Below are 15004 nucleotides of genomic sequence, written 5' to 3'. Positions count from 1 at the left end.
TCATAAGACCATTTTACAATTCTGGCCCTAGTTAGAAGCAGAGCCAATATTGTTAGATGTCGATAGTCCATATCTCGGAAACGATAAGAGATAATGCAATTTGGCAATCGGCAACGTAATTAGCATGAAGAATATTACTTGGAATGTGAATTGGAGCGAAATCGCTAATTCATAAGACCATTTTACATTTCTGGCCCAAGTTAGAAGCAGAGCCAATATTGTCAGATGTCGATAGTCCATATCTCGGAAACTATAAGAGATAATGCAATTTGGCAATCGGCAACGTAATTAGCATGCCGAATATTACTTGGAATGTGAATTGGAACGAAATCGCTAATTCGTAAGACCATTTTACAATTCTGGCCCCAGTTAGAAACAGACTCTAAAGTGTAAAATTTCGATAGTCCATATCTCGGAAACTATAAGAGATAATGCAATTTGGCAATCGGCAACGCAATTAGCATGCCGAATATTACTTGAAATGTGAATTGGAGCGAAATCGCTAATTCATAAGACCATTTAACAATTCTGGCCCAAGTTAGAAGCAGAGCCAATATTGTCAGATGTCGATAGTCCATATCTCGGAAACTATAAGAGATAATGCAATTTGGCAATCGGCAGCGTAATTAGCATGCCGAATATTACTTGGAATGTGAATTGGAACGAAATCGCTAATTCATCAGACCATTTTACAATTCTGGCCCAAGTTAGAAGCAGAGCCAATATTGTCAGATGTCGATAGTCCATATCTCGCAAACTATAAGAGATAATGCAATTTGGCAATCGGCAACGTAATTAGCATGCCGAATATTACTTGGAATGTGAATTGGAACGAAATCGTTAATTCGTAAGACCATTTTACAATTCTGGCCCAAGTTAGAAGCAGAGCCAATTTTGTTAGATGTCGATAGTCCATATCTCGGAAACTATAAGAGATAATGCAATTTGGCAATCGGCAGCGTAATTAGCATGCCGAATATTACTTGGAATGTGAATTGGAACGAAATCGCTAATTCGTAAGACCATTTTACAATTTTGACCCCAGTTAGAAACAGACTCTAAGGTGTAAAATTTCGATAGTCCATATCTCGGAAACTATAAGAGATAATGCAATTTGGCAAGCGGCAACGTAATTAGCATGCCGAATATTACTTGGAATGTGAATTGGAGCGAAATCGCTAATTCATAAGACCATTTTACAATTCTGGCCCTAGTTAGAAGCAGAGCCAATATTGTTAGATGTCGATAGTCCATATCTCGGAAACTATAAGAGATAATGCAATTTGGCAATCGGCAACGTAATTAGCATGAAGAATATTACTTGGAATGTGAATTGGAGCGAAATCGCTAATTCATAAGACCATTTTACATTTCTGGCCCAAGTTAGAAGCAGAGCCAATATTGTCAGATGTCGATAGTCCATAACTCGGAAACTATAAGAGATAATGCAATTTGGCAATCGGCAACGTAATTAGCATGCCGAATATTACTTGGAATGTGAATTGGAACGAAATCGCTAATTCGTAAGACCATTTTACAATTCTGGCCCCAGTTAGAAACAGACTCTAAAGTGTAAAATTTCGATAGTCCATATCTCGGAAACTATAAGAGATAATGCAATTTGGCAATCGGCAACGCAATTAGCATGCCGAATATTACTTGAAATGTGAATTGGAGCGAAATCGCTAATTCATAAGACCATTTTACAATTCTGGCCCAAGTTAGAAGCAGAGCCAATATTGTCAAATGTCGATAGTCCATATCTCGGAAACTATAAGAGATAATGCAATTTGGCAATCGGCAGCGTAATTAGCATGCCGAATATTACTTGGAATGTGAATTGGAACGAAATCGCTAATTCATCAGAATATTTTACAATTCTGGCCCAAGTTAGAAGCAGAGCCAATATTGTCAGATGTCGATAGTCCATATCTCGCAAACTATAAGAGATAATGCAATTTGGCAATCGGCAACGTAATTAGCATGCCTAATATTACTTGGAATGTGAATTGGAACGAAATCGTTAATTCGTAAGACCATTTTACAATTCTGGCCCAAGTTAGAAGCAGAGCCAATTTTGTTAGATGTCGATAGTCCATATCGCGGAAACTATAAGAGATAATGCAAATTGGCAATCGGCAGCGTAATTAGCATGCCGAATATTACTTGGAATGTGAATTGGAACGAAATCGCTAATTCGTAAGACCATTTTACAATTTTGACCCCATTTAGAAACAGACTCTAAGGTGTAAAATTTCGATTGTCCATATCTCGGAAACTATAAGAGATAATGCAATTTGGCAATCGGCAACATAACTAGCATGCCGAATATTACTTAGAATGTGAATTGGAGCGAAATCGCTAACTCATAAGACCATTTTACAATTCTGGCCCAAGTTAGAAGCAGAGCCAATATTGTTAGATGTCGATAGTCCATATCTCGGAAACTATAAGAGATAATGCAATTTGGCAATCGGCAGCGTAATTAGCATGCCGAATATTACTTGGAATGTGAATTGGAACGTAATCGCTAATTCGTAAGACCATTTTTCAATTTTGACCCCAGTTAGGAACAGACTTTAAGGTGTAAAATTTCGATAGTCCATATCTCGGAAACTATAAGAGATAATGCAACTTGGCAATCGGCAACGTAATTAGCATGCCGAATATTACTTGGAATGTGAATTGGAGCGAAATCGCTAATTCATAAGACCATTTTACAATTCTGGCCCTAGTTAGAAGCAGAGCCAATATTGTTAGATGTCGATAGTCCATATCTCGGAAACTATAAGAGATAATGCAATTTTGCAATCGGCAACGTAATTAGCATGCCGAATATTACTTGGAATGTGAATTGGAGCGAAATCGCTAATTCATAAGACCATTTTACAATTCTGGCCCAAGTTAGAAGCAGAGCCAATATTGTCAGATGTCGATAGTCCATATCTCGGAAACTGTAAGAGATAATGCAATTTGGCAATCGGCAACGTAATTAGCATTCCGAATATTATTTGGAATGTGAATTGGAACGAAATCGCTAATTCGTAAGACCATTTTACAATTTTGACCCCAGTTAGAAACAGACTCTAAGGTGTAAAATTTCGATTGTCCATATCTCAGAAACTATAAGAGATAATGCAATTTGGCAATCGGCAGCGTAATTAGCATGCCGAATATTACTTGGAATGTGAATTGGAACGAAATCGCTAATTCATAAGACCATTTTACAATTCTGGCCCAAGTTAGAAGCAGAGCCAATATTGTCAGATGTCGATAGTCCATATCTCGGAAACTATAAGAGATAATGCAATTTGGCAATCGGCAGCGTAAATAGCATGCCGAATATTACTTGGAATGTGAATTGGAGCGAAATCGCTAATTCATAAGACCATTTTACAATTCTGGCCCAAGTTAGAAGCAGAGCCAATATTTTCAGATGTCGATAGTCCATATCTCGGAAACTATAAGAGATAATGCAATTTGGCAATCCGCAACGTAAATGGCATGCCGAGTATTACTTGGAATGTGAATTGGAACGAAATCGCTAATTCGTAAGACCATTTTACAATTTTGACCCCAGTTAGAAACAGACTCTAAGGTGTAAAATTTCGATTGTCCATATCTCGGAAACTATAAGAGATAATGCAATTTGGCAATCGGCAACGTAATTAGCATGCTGAATATTACTTAGAATGTGAATTGGAGCGAAATCGCTAATTCATAAGGCCATTTTACAATTCTGGCCCAAGTTAGAAGCAGAGCCAATATTGTCAGATGTCGATAGTCCATATCTCGGAAACTATAAGAGATAATGCAATTTGGCAATCGGCAGCGTAAATAGCATGCCGAATATTACTTGGAATGTGAATTGGAACGAAATCGCTAATTCGTAAGACCATTTTACAATTTTGACCCCAGTCAGAAACAGACTCTAAGGTGTAAAATTTCGATTGTCCATATCTCGGAAACTATAAGAGATAATGCAATTTGGCAATCGGCAGCGTAATTAGCATGCCTAATATTACTTGGAATGTGAATTGGAACGAAATCGCTAATTCATAAGACCATTTTACAATTCTGGCCCAAGTTAGAAGCAGAGCCAATATTGTCAGACGTCGATAGTCCATATCTCTTAAACTATAAGAGATAATGCAATTTAGCAATCGGCAGCGTAAATAGCATGCCGAATATTACTTGGAATGTGAATTGGAACGAAATCGCTAATTGGTAAGACCATTTTACAATTTTGACCCCAGTTAGAAACAGACTCTAAGGTGTAAAATTTCGATTGTCCATATCTCGGAAACTATAAGAGATAATGGAATTTGGCAATCGGCAGCGTAATTAGCATGCCGAATATTACTTGGAATGTGAATTGGAACGAAATCGCTAATTCATAAGACCATTTTACAATTCTGGCCCAAGTTAGAAGCAGAGCCAATATTGTCAGATGTCGATAGTCCATATCTCGGAAACTATAAGAGATAATGCAATTTGGCAATCGGCAACGTAATTAGCATGCCGAATATTACTTGGAATGTGAATTGGAACGAAATCGCTAATTCGTAAGACCATTTTACAATTTTGACCCCAGTTAGAAACAGACTCTAAGGTGTAAAATTTCGATTGTCCATATCACGGAAACTATAAGAGATAATGCAATTTGGCAATCGGTAAAATAATTAGCATGCCGAATATTACTTGGAATGTGAATTAGAACGAAATCGCTAATTCATAAGACCATTTTACAATTCTGGCCCAAGTTAGAAGCAGAGCCTATATTGTTAGATGTCGATAGTCCATATCTCGGAAACTATAAGAGATAATGCAATTTGGCAATCGGCAGCGTAAATAGCATGCCGAATATTACTTGGAATGTGAATTGGAACGAAATCGCTAATTCGTAAGACCATTTTACAATTTTGACCCCAGTTAGAAACAGACTCTAAGGTGTAAAATTTCGATTGTCCATATCTCGGAAACTATAAGAGATAATGCAATTTGGCAATCGGCAGCGTAATTAGCATGCCGAATATTACTTGGAATGTGAATTGGAACGAAATCGCTAATTCATAAGACCATTTTACAATTCTGGCCCAAATTAGAAGCAGAGCCAATATTGTCAGATGTCGATAGTCCATATCTCGGAAACTACAAGAGATAATGCAATTTGGCAATCGGCAACGTAATTAGCATGCCGAATATTACTTGGAATGTGAATTGGAACGAAATCGCTAATTCGTAAGACCATTTTACAATTTTGACCCCAGTTAGAAACAGACTCTAAGGTGTAGAATTTCGATTGTCCATATCTCGGAAACTATAAGAGATAATGCAATTTGGCAATCGGCAACGTAATTAGCATGCCGAATATTAGTTGGAATGTGAATTGGAACGAAATCGTTAATTCGTAAGGCCATTTTACAATTCTGGCCCAAGTTAGAAGCAGAGCCAATTTTGTTAGATGTCGATAGTCCATATCTCGGAAACTATTAGAGATAATGCAATTTGGCAATCGGCAGCGTAATTAGCATGCCGAATATTACTTGGAATGTGAATTGGAACGAAATCGCTAATTCGTAAGACCATTTTACAATTTTGACCCCAGTTAGAAACAGACTCTAAGGTGTAAAATTTCGATTGTCCATATCTCGGAAACTATAAGAGATAATGCAATTTGGCAATCGGCAACGTAATTAGGATGCCGAATATTACTTAGAATGTGAATTGGAGCGAAATCGCTAATTCATAAGACCATTTTACAATTCTGGCCCAAGTTAGAAGCAGAGCCAATATTTTCAGATGTCGATAGTCCATATCTCGGAAACTATAAGAGATAATGCAATTTGGCAATCGGCAACGTAATTAGCATGTCGAGTATTACTTGGAATGTGAATTGGAACGAAATCGTTAATTCGTAAGACCATTTTACAATTTTGACCCCAGTTAGAAACAGACTCTAAGGTGTAAAATTTCGATTGTCCATATCTCGGAAACTATAAGAGATAATGCAATTTGGCAATCGGCAGCGTAATTAGCATGCCGATTGTTACTTAGAATGTGAATTGGAGCGAAATCGCTAACTCATAAGACCATTTTACAATTCTGGCCCAAGTTAGAAGCAGAGCCAATATTGTTAGATGTCGATAGTCCATATCTCGGAAACTATAAGAGATAATGCAATTTGGCAATCGGCAGCGTAATTAGCATGCCGAATATTACTTGGAATGTGAATTGGAGCGAAATCGCTAATTCATAAGACCATTTTACAATTCTGGCCCAAGTTAGAAGCAGAGCCAATATTGTTAGATGTCGATAGTCAATATCTCGGAAACTATAAGAGATAATGCAATTTGGCAATCGGCAGCGTAATTAGCATGCCGAATATTACTTGGAATGTGAATTGGAACGAAATCGCTAATTCGTAAGACCATTTTACAATTTTGACCCCAGTTAGAAACAGACTCTAAGGTGTAAAATTTCGATTGTCCATATCTCGGAAACTATAAGAGATAATGCAATTTGGCAATCGGCAACGTAATTAGCATGCCGAATATTACTTAGAATGTGAATTGGAGCGAAATCGCTAACTCATAAGACCATTTTACAATTCTGGCCCAAGTTAGAAGCAGAACCAATATTGTTAGATGTCGATAGTCCATATCTCGGAAACTATAAGAGATAATGCAATTTGGCAATCGGCAGCGTAATTAGCATGCCGAATATTACTTGGAATGTGAATTGGAACGAAATCGCTAATTCGTAAGACCATTTTACAATTTTGACCCCAGTTAGAAACAGACTCTAAGGTGTAAAATTTCGATAGTCCATATCTCGGAAACTATAAGAGATAATGCAATTTGGCAATCGCCAACGTAATTAGCATGAAGAATATTACTTGGAATGTGAATTGGAGCGCAATCGCTAATTCATAAGACCATTTTACAATTCTGGCCCTAGTTAGAAGCAGAGCCAATATTGTTAGATGTCGATAGTCCATATCTCGGAAACTATAAGAGATAATGCAATTTGGCAATCGGCAACGTAATTAGCATGCCGAATATTACTTGGAATGTGAATTGGAGCGAAATCGCTAATTCATAAGGCCATTTTACAATTCTGGCCCAAGTTAGAAGCAGAGCCAATATTGTCAGATGTCGATAGTCCATATCTCGGAAACTATAAGAGATAATGCAATTTGGCAATCGGCAACGTAATTAGCATTCCGAATATTACTTGGAATGTGAATTGGAACGAAATCGCTAATTCGTAAGACCATTTTACAATTCTGGCCCAAGTTAGAAGCAGAGCCTATATTGTTAGATGTCGATAGTCCATATCTCGGAAACTATAAGAGATAATGCAATTTGGCAATCGGCAGCGTAAATAGCATGCCGAATATTACTTGGAATGTGAATTGGAACGAAATCGCTAATTCGTAAGACCATTTTACAATTTTGACCCCAGTTAGAAACAGACTCTAAGGTGTAAAATTTCGATTGTCCATATCTCGGAAACTATAAGAGATAATGCAATTTGGCAATCGGCAGCGTAATTAGCATGCCGAATATTACTTGGAATGTGAATTGGAACGAAATCGCTAATTCATAAGACCATTTTACAATTCTGGCCCAAGTTAGAAGCAGAGCCAATATTGTCAGATGTCGATAGTCCATATCTCGGAAACTATAAGAGATAATGCAATTTGGCAATCGGCAACGTAATTAGCATGCCGAATATTACTTGCAATGTGAATTGGAACGAAATCGCTAATTCGAAAGACCATTTTACAATTTTGACCCCAGTTAGAAACAGACTCTAAGGTGTAGAATTTCGATTGTCCATATCTCGGAAACTATAAGAGATAATGCAATTTGGCAATCGGCAACGTAATTAGCATGCCGAATATTAGTTGGAATGTGAATTGGAACGAAATCGTTAATTCGTAAGGCCATTTTACAATTCTGGCCCAAGTTAGAAGCAGAGCCAATTTTGTTAGATGTCGATAGTCCATATCTCGGAAACTATTAGAGATAATGCAATTTGGCAATCGGCAGCGTAATTAGCATGCCGAATATTACTTGGAATGTGAATTGGAACGAAATCGCTAATTCGTAAGACCATTTTACAATTTTGACCCCAGTTAGAAACAGACTCTAAGGTGTAAAATTTCGATTGTCCATATCTCGGAAACTATAAGAGATAATGCAATTTGGCAATCGGCAACGTAATTAGGATGCCGAATATTACTTAGAATGTGAATTGGAGCGAAATCGCTAATTCATAAGACCATTTTACAATTCTGGCCCAAGTTAGAAGCAGAGCCAATATTTTCAGATGTCGATAGTCCATATCTCGGAAACTATAAGAGATAATGCAATTTGGCAATCGGCAACGTAATTAGCATGTCGAGTATTACTTGGAATGTGAATTGGAACGAAATCGTTAATTCGTAAGACCATTTTACAATTTTGACCCCAGTTAGAAACAGACTCTAAGGTGTAAAATTTCGATTGTCCATATCTCGGAAACTATAAGAGATAATGCAATTTGGCAATCGGCAGCGTAATTAGCATGCCGATTATTACTTAGAATGTGAATTGGAGCGAAATCGCTAACTCATAAGACCATTTTACAATTCTGGCCCAAGTTAGAAGCAGAGCCAATATTGTTAGATGTCGATAGTCCATATCTCGGAAACTATAAGAGATAATGCAATTTGGCAATCGGCAGCGTAATTAGCATGCCGAATATTACTTGGAATGTGAATTGGAGCGAAATCGCTAATTCATAAGACCATTTTACAATTCTGGCCCAAGTTAGAAGCAGAGCCAATATTGTTAGATGTCGATAGTCCATATCTCGGAAACTATAAGAGATAATGCAATTTGGCAATCGGCAGCGTAATTAGCATGCCGAATATTACTTGGAATGTGAATTGGAACGAAATCGCTAATTCGTAAGACCATTTTACAATTTTGACCCCAGTTAGAAACAGACTCTAAGGTGTAAAATTTCGATTGTCCATATCTCGGAAACTATAAGTGATAATGCAATTTGACAATCGGCAACGTAATTAGCATGCCGAATATTACTTAGAATGTGAATTGGAGCGAAATCGCTAACTCATAAGACCATTTTACAATTCTGGCCCAAGTTAGAAGCAGAACCAATATTGTTAGATGTCGATAGTCCATATCTCGGAAACTATAAGAGATAATGCAATTTGGCAATCGGCAGCGTAATTAGCATGCCGAATATTACTTGGAATGTGAATTGGAACGAAATCGCTAATTCGTAAGACCATTTTACAATTTTGACCCCAGTTAGAAACAGACTCTAAGGTGTAAAATTTCGATAGTCCATATCTCGGAAACTATAAGAGATAATGCAATTTGGCAATCGGCAACGTAATTAGCATGAAGAATATTACTTGGAATGTGAATTGGAGCGCAATCGCTAATTCATAAGACCATTTTACAATTCTGGCCCTAGTTAGAAGCAGAGCCAATATTGTTAGATGTCGATAGTCCATATCTCGGAAACTATAAGAGATAATGCAATTTGGCAATCGGCAACGTAATTAGCATGCCGAATATTACTTGGAATGTGAATTGGAGCGAAATCGCTAATTCATAAGGCCATTTTACAATTCTGGCCCAAGTTAGAAGCAGAGCCAATATTGTCAGATGTCGATAGTCCATATCTCGGAAACTATAAGAGATAATGCAATTTGGCAATCGGCAACGTAATTAGCATTCCGAATATTACTTGGAATGTGAATTGGAACGAAATCGCTAATTCGTAAGACCATTTTACAATTCTGGCCCAAGTTAGAAGCAGAGCCTATATTGTTAGATGTCGATAGTCCATATCTCGGAAACTATAAGAGATAATGCAATTTGGCAATCGGCAGCGTAAATAGCATGCCGAATATTACTTGGAATGTGAATTGGAACGAAATCGCTAATTCGTAAGACCATTTTACAATTTTGACCCCAGTTAGAAACAGACTCTAAGGTGTAAAATTTCGATTGTCCATATCTCGGAAACTATAAGAGATAATGCAATTTGGCAATCGGCAGCGTAATTAGCATGCCGAATATTACTTGGAATGTGAATTGGAACGAAATCGCTAATTCATAAGACCATTTTACAATTCTGGCCCAAGTTAGAAGCAGAGCCAATATTGTCAGATGTCGATAGTCCATATCTCGGAAACTATAAGAGATAATGCAATTTGGCAATCGGCAACGTAATTAGCATGCCGAATATTACTTGGAATGTGAATTGGAACGAAATCGCTAATTCGTAAGACCATTTTACAATTTTGACCCCAGTTAGAAACAGACTCTAAGGTGTAAAATTTCGATTGTCCATATCACGGAAACTATAAGAGATAATGCAATTTGGCAATCGGTAAAATAATTAGCATGCCGAATATTACTTGGAATGTGAATTAGAACGAAATCGCTAATTCATAAGACCATTTTACAATTCTGGCCCAAGTTAGAAGCAGAGCCTATATTGTTAGATGTCGATAGTCCATATCTCGGAAACTATAAGAGATAATGCAATTTGGCAATCGGCAGCGTAAATAGCATGCCGAATATTACTTGGAATGTGAATTGGAACGAAATCGTTAATTCGTAAGACCATTTTACAATTCTGGCCCAAGTTAGAAGCAGAGCCAATTTTGTTAGATGTCGATAGTCCATATCTCGGAAACTATTAGAGATAATGCAATTTGGCAATCGGCAGCGTAATTAGCATGCCGAATATTACTTGGAATGTGAATTGGAACGAAATCGCTAATTCGTAAGACCATTTTACAATTTTGACCCCAGTTAGAAACAGACTCTAACGTGTAGAATTTCGATTGTCCATATCTCGGAAACTATAAGAGATAATGCAATTTGGCAATTGGCAACGTAATTAGCATGTCGAATATTAGTTGGAATGTGAATTGGAACGAAATCGTTAATTCGTAAGACCATTTTACAATTCTGGCCCAAGTTAGAAGCAGAGCCAATTTTGTTAGATGTCGATAGTCCATATCTCGGAAACTATTAGAGATAATGCAATTTGGCAATCGGCAGCGTAATTAGCATGCCGAATATTACTTGGAATGTGAATTGGAACGAAATCGCTAATTCGTAAGACCATTTTACAATTTTGACCCCAGTTAGAAACAGACTCTAAGGTGTAAAATTTCGATTGTCCATATCTCGGAAACTATAAGAGATAATGCAATTTGGCAGTCGGCAACGTAATTAGGATGCCGAATATTACTTAGAATGTGAATTGGAGCGAAATCGCTAATTCATAAGACCATTTTACAATTCTGGCCCAAGTTAGAAGCAGAGCCAATATTTTCAGATGTCGATAGTCCATATCTCGGAAACTATAAGAGATAATGCAATTTGGCAATCGGCAACGTAATTAGCATGTCGAGTATTACTTGGAATGTGAATTGGAACGAAATCGTTAATTCGTAAGACCATTTTACAATTTTGACCCCAGTTAGAAACAGACTCTAAGGTGTAAAATTTCGATTGTCCATATCTCGGAAACTATAAGAGATAATGCAATTTGGCAATCGGCAGCGTAATTAGCATGCCGATTATTACTTAGAATGTGAATTGGAGCGAAATCGCTAACTCATAAGACCATTTTACAATTCTGGCCCAAGTTAGAAGCAGAGCCAATATTGTTAGATGTCGATAGTCCATATCTCGGAAACTATAAGAGATAATGCAATTTGGCAATCGGCAGCGTAATTAGCATGCCGAATATTACTTGGAATGTGAATTGGAGCGAAATCGCTAATTCATAAGACCATTTTACAATTCTGGCCCAAGTTAGAAGCAGAGCCAATATTGTTAGATGTCGATAGTCCATATCTCGGAAACTATAAGAGATAATGCAATTTGGCAATCGGCAGCGTAATTAGCATGCCGAATATTACTTGGAATGTGAATTGGAACGAAATCGCTAATTCGTAAGACCATTTTACAATTTTGACCCCAGTTAGAAACAGACTCTAAGGTGTAAAATTTCGATTGTCCATATCTCGGAAACTATAAGAGATAATGCAATTTGGCAATCGGCAACGTAATTAGCATGCCGAATATTACTTAGAATGTGAATTGGAGCGAAATCGCTAACTCATAAGACCATTTTACAATTCTGGCCCAAGTTAGAAGCAGAGCCAATATTGTTAGATGTCGATAGTCCATATCTCGGAAACTATAAGAGATAATGCAATTTGGCAATCGGCAGCATAATTAGCATGCCGAATATTACTTGGAATGTGAATTGGAGCGAAATCGCTAATTCATAAGACCATTTTACAATTCTGGCCCAAGTTAGAAGCAGAGCCAATATTGTTAGATGCCAATAGTCCATATCTCGGAAACTATAAGAGATAATGCAATTTGGCAATCGGCAGCGTAATTAGCATGCCGAATATTACTTGGAATGTGAATTGGAACGAAATCGCTAATTCGTAAGACCATTTTACAATTTTGACCCCAGTTAGAAACAGACTCTAAGGTGTAAAATTTCGATAGTCCATATCTCGGAAACTATAAGAGATAATGCAATTTGGCAATCGGCAACGTAATTAGCATGCCGAATATTACTTAGAATGTGAATTGGAGCGAAATCGCTAACTCATAAGACCATTTTACAATTCTGGCCCAAGTTAGAAGCAGAGCCAATATTGTTAGATGTCGATAGTCCATATCTCGGAAACTATAAGAGATAATGCAATTTTGCAATCGGCAACGTAATTAGCATGCCGAATATTACTTGGAATGTGAATTGCAGCGAAATCGCTAATTCATAAGACCATTTTACAATTCTGGCCCAAGTTAGAAGCAGAGCCAATATTGTCATATGTCGATAGTCCATATCTCGGAAACTATAAGAGATAATGCAATTTGGCAATCGGCAACGTAATTAGCATTCCGAATGTTACTTGGAATGTGAATTGGAACGAAATCGCTAATTCGTAAGACCATTTTACAATTCTGGCCCAAGTTAGAAGCAGAGCCTATATTGTTAGATGTCGATAGTCCATATCTCGGAAACTATAAGAGATAATGCAATTTGGCAACCGGCAGCGTAAATAGCATGCCGAATATTACTTGGAATGTGAATTGGAACGAAATCGCTAATTCGTAAGACCATTTTACAATTTTGACCCCAGTTAGAAACAGACTCTAAGGTGTAAAATTTCGATTGTCCATATCTCGGAATCTATAAGAGATAATGCAATTTGGCAATCGGCAGCGTAATTAGCATGCCGAATATTACTTGGAATGTGAATTGGAACGAAATCGCTAATTCATAAGACCATTTTACAATTCTGGCCCAAGTTAGAAGCAGAGCCAATATTGTCAGATGTCGATAGTCCATATCTCGGAAACTATAAGAGATAATGCAATTTGGCAATCGGCAGCGTAAATAGCATGCCGAATATTACTTGGAATGTGAATTGGACCGAAATCGCTAATTCGTAAGACCATTTTACAATTTTGACCCCAGTTAGAAACAGACTCTAAGGTGTAAAATTTCGATTGTCCATATCTCGGAAACTATAAGAGATAATGCAATTTGGCAATCGGCAGCGTAATTAGGATGCCGAATATAACTTAGAATGTGAATTGGAGCGAAATCGCTAATTCATAAGACAACACAACACAAGACATTTTACAATTCTGGCCCAAGTTAGAAGCAGAGCCAATATTTTCAGATGTCGATAGTCCATATCTCGGAAACTATAAGAGATTACTTGGAATGTGAATTGGAACGAAATCGCTAATTCGTAAGACCATTTTACAATTTTGACCCCAGCTAGAAACAGACTCTAAGGTGTAAAATTTCGATTGTCCATATCTCGGAAACTATAAGAGATAATGCAATTTAGCAATCGGCAACGTAATTAGCATGCCGAATATTACTTAGAATGTGAATTGGAGCGAAATCGCTAAATCATAAGACCATTTTACAATTCTGGCCCAAGTTAGAAGCAGAACCAATATTGTTAGATGTCGATAGTCCATATCTCGGAAACTATAAGAGATAATGCAATTTGGCAATCGGCAGCGTAATTAGCATGCCGAATATTACTTGGAATATGAATTGGAACGAAATCGCTAATTCGTAAGACCATTTTACAATTTTGACCCAAGTTAGAAGCAGAGCCAATATTGTCAGATGTCGATAGTCCATATCTCGGAAACTATAAGAGATAATGCAATTTGGCAATCGGCAACGTAATTAGCATTCCGAATATTACTTGGAATGTGAATTGGAACGAAATCGCTAATTCGTAAGACCATTTTACAATTCTGGCCCAAGTTAGAAGCAGAGCCTATATTGTTAGATGTCGATAGTCCATATCTCGGAAACTATAAGAGATAATGCAATTTGGCAATCGGCAGCGTAAATAGCATGCCGAATATTACTTGGAATGTGAATTGGAACGAAATCGCTAATTCGTAAGACCATTTTACAATTTTGACCCCAGTTAGAAACAGACTCTAAGGTGTAAAATTTCGATTGTCCATATCTCGGAAACTATAAGAGATAATGCAATTTGGCAATCGGCAGCGTAATTAGCATGAAGAATATTACTTGGAATGTGAACTGGAGCGAAATCGCTAATTCATAAGGCCATTTTACAATTCTGGCCCTAGTTAGAAGCAGAGCCAATATTGTTAGATGTCGATTGTCCATATCTCGGAAACTATAAGAGATAATGCAATTTGGCAATCGGCAACGTAATTAGCATGCCGAATATTACTTAGAATGTGAATTGGAGCGAAATCGCTAACTCATAAGGCCATTTTACAATTCTGGCCCAAGTTAGAAGCAGAGCCAATATTGTTAGATGTCGATAGTCCATATCTCGGAAACTATAAGAGATAATGCAATTTGGCAATCGGCAGCATAATTAGCATGCCGAATATTACTTGGAATGTGAATTGGAGCGAAA

Source organism: Rhynchophorus ferrugineus, unplaced genomic scaffold, assembly GCF_030347505.1.
Source record: "Rhynchophorus ferrugineus isolate W39M unplaced genomic scaffold, kcgeb_rfMv2 rfM3, whole genome shotgun sequence".
NCBI classification, from domain to species: domain Eukaryota; kingdom Metazoa; phylum Arthropoda; class Insecta; order Coleoptera; family Curculionidae; genus Rhynchophorus; species Rhynchophorus ferrugineus.
This window is presented reverse-complemented; position numbering follows the sequence as displayed.